General features: G+C 51.2%; 1 protein-coding gene across 7 annotated transcripts in view; it reads left to right on the top strand.

Annotated features, from left to right (window-relative positions):
- Window positions 1-2,042, top strand: part of LOC119341541 (putative disease resistance protein RGA1) — an 8,722-nt gene extending 6,680 nt beyond the window's left edge. For 3 of the 7 annotated variants that reach the window (XM_037613416.1, XM_037613419.1, XM_037613412.1), the window contains exons 6-8: window positions 962-1,119; window positions 1,216-1,346; window positions 1,443-2,042. The gene's annotated coding sequence lies outside the window, so the exon portion shown is untranslated. Of the gene's footprint in view, window positions 1-961; window positions 1,120-1,215; window positions 1,415-1,442 lie in introns of those variants that run through there. The other 4 variants (XM_037613420.1, XM_037613414.1, XM_037613413.1 and 1 more) reach the window with 3 other exon arrangements.
- The last annotated feature ends 1,042 nt before the right edge of the window (window positions 2,043-3,084 follow it).

Genomic DNA, 3,084 nt, shown 5'->3' with positions numbered 1-3,084 from the left:
CGGCCGGCGGCGGCCCGGCGGCCTGGTGGCGGCTGGCGGCGGCCCGGCGAGGTGGTGGCGCCGTCCTTTGGCGGCGGGGCGGCTTGGTGGCGCTGGTTGGCCGGCGGCGCGCCCGGCCCAGATCTGGGCCCTCGGGGCTCCATCTGGGTCCTTGCGGGCCGGCCCCCGGGCGTGTCCTCGTTGTCTGCGGCGTGGTGAGGAGGAGGAGCAGCTCGGTCTTGGGGCGGCGGCTCCGACGGCGTGCCGGCAGCAGCGCGAAGGCGGGAGCTTTACGAGCCCACGAGGGCTCAGCCGGGCCTGGTGTGCTCCTGCTATTGCGTCCGGACGGCTACCGTCGCTGACGGTGGAGGTGGGGCCCTCCCGCGTGCCGACGGGTTGTTGCCCTAGTCCCGGCTCTGATTCCTTGTCGTGCTGTCCTCACTTCGCGGTGCCGTGGTGAGACGGCATGGGGGCCTCGTGACCGCGTTGGCGCACGGTAGTGGTTGGTTTGGTGGCAGGCTCCGGGGCGCCCGAGGTGCGGGTTGGGATCGGGGGAAACCCCTGTCGGCATGGACGACACCGGCGCGGTGGCGCCTGTGGGTGCGTCCTGACCTTCCGGGAGGGCGTCGGGGCTACCCTTCCTCTCGCCTCGTCGTGTACCGGGGGAAACCCTTGGCAGCAGCGTTGTCATCGTCGCGATCCTTCTTGGAGGTGTTGATAGGTGCCGGCGCTTCGGAGTCTTGGAGTCCAGTGGAAGAGCATGGTGGACGCTGCGATCGCGAGGCTTCTTCGCTTTTGTTGATCCGCCGTTGTCGGCATTTGTTTCTTTTGCTTTTCTCTGTCGTTTCTTTTTGGGCGTGTCTGTGCTGCTTCCGCCCCAGCACCTTTCGTGTATGGTTTGGTTGGTTGCTTTGTATACAAAGCGGGGGAAACCCTTTTTCGGTATACATACGATGCATGCAACACGCCTTCTTTGCTCCAGGTTGATTATTGGCTCATACAGTTCGTGCTACCCCCAAGGCCCCAACAGTGGACTACATCCTCATACTGTGCGGTTTTGATATATGGTGATGTTTCACTGTCAACCTTCAGAGTATCAGTTCCATTTTAGTAGGTTCACCTAGTGACCAACGACTGAAAGTAATGACCGAGCAACTATATCCATGATAATGACTTGAAATCCATTACCTTGTTCATCGTTTTCCGAGTCTTAGATACGTTACCCTGTTTCTGCAGAACAATTCATATCCAACAGTGATTTTTTACAAGCTGGTCGGTATTCAGAAGCAACCACGTAGCAGTGAGCCTCTCTGTGTTGGTGTCTCTATGGAGTTTTTCGCAGTTGTGCACAGTCGACCATTTCAGAGGTTACATTTCAAACTGTGGGTGTGGCATGATGCCATGATGGACGACGATTCAGGTTTTTGGCAGTACTGATTCCTTTCATGTATTTTACATGGCAGGCCTGCTCCCCTCCCTGTGGATGAATCAAGAGTGGATAGCAGTGCAGCGCCTCCTCCACTAGCTCCTGCCCCGGCGTCATCTCCTCTGCTCTGACCACAGTTGGCGCTGAGGCCGCACACGTTCCCGGGCCGCTCATCGCCGCCGGCTCACTCCATCTTCCTCCTCCTCCACTTGTCTTATCCTCACTCCCTCATTGTTAGTGTACACGCTACATAGTTTGTTACCTGAAGCTACCTATTGTCAAAACCCACCTCCACTCCTCTTATTCTCAAAAAAAAAAAAAGTCGCTCTCTTAGGATTGCCTCTTTACACTTCTTAATTCTCCCTCTCATCGATCGTCACGCCAGATCGACCAACGGGGTCAGCTTGGCAAAATGATGCAAGTTTCTGCAGTGTTGATCATTAGCATACCGATTCTCCCCTACTTTTGTATACTTGTATACTTAGAAGGCTGGAGACTGTTAATGCAGTTCAGTCCCAGCAAGCTAGTTCAAGTGCGTTGTGATGCTGCTTTGCTTCAGACTGGACTAGGAGCAAGCGTTGCTTTTGCTTGTTGTTCATGCATGTAATTACCAGTACTATTAAGAAGCAGCCGACTTTGAACAAAGTGCACATATTTAATTGTACGATTGTGTTTTCGTGTATGCATGATAAAGCATAATTTCTGAGCAGTGTAGTGTTGAGTGTGCCTGGCTGAGAAAAGAAATTAACATTTGGCATAATCCAGAGGAAAGGCCGGCGCTTATTATACTGAAAGCTTTACAAGATCCACGAAACTCGCCTCTCTTCAGGGGTGAATGTGCTCAGCTCTGACCACATGCGGTCCACCGCGAGCGACATGACAATGAAATAAACATCATCCAAACCATTGCATATTACACGAGAAAAACTTAAGCACTAAGCCACCATGCAGACCTTCAAGGGATAGTAAAACATATATAGGCCACCACAGTTCGATAGATCACACAACCAAGACAGCCCCTGTTAGTCAAGTGCCGTTTTTTCTTTTGTGGCGTCAGTAAAAAATTTGGACTGTTGGATCACCATCCAACAGACATGATACCGCGTGCACGGCTCGGCCATCCCTCTAAATCTCACCTTGGTGCTCTCAAGGTGAGCTAGGTTCAACGCGGGATTCTACTCTCCTTGGTGTGGTGTCCTGGTGTCAGTCAAGTTGGACAGCCTTGTTTACACCAGAATAAATAATACTCCCTTCTCCCTGAATTAAATATTCCCTCCATCCCAAAATTCTTGTCTTAGATGTCTAAATACGGATGTATCAAGTCACGTTTTAGTATTAGATACATCCGTATCTAGACTAATGTAAGACAAGAATCTTGGGACGGGGGGAGTATAAGACAATCAATTTTGAGCAGTTTTACATGGTCCCTCTCACCTCCACTTTTTCACATAAGAGATAAGAGTAATTAGTGGCCTGATTAATTCTTACCTTCTTACCTCATATATAAAAAGAGGGGGTAAGATGGACCATGTTAAAACTTGCCCAATTTGGTATGGACTATGGAGGTACTCCCACTGTCTGAAAATACTTGTCGCAGAAATGAATATAAATGGATGCATCTAAAACTAAAATACATCTAGATACATCAATTCCTCCGACAAGTATTTCCGGACCGAGGG

The sequence above is a fragment of the Triticum dicoccoides genome, chromosome 7B (assembly GCF_002162155.2).
Source record: "Triticum dicoccoides isolate Atlit2015 ecotype Zavitan chromosome 7B, WEW_v2.0, whole genome shotgun sequence".
In the NCBI taxonomy this organism is placed as follows: Eukaryota; Viridiplantae; Streptophyta; class Magnoliopsida; order Poales; family Poaceae; genus Triticum; species Triticum dicoccoides.
The sequence above is the reverse complement of the archived record's forward strand: the minus strand, read 5'-3'. Positions and strand labels throughout refer to the sequence as shown.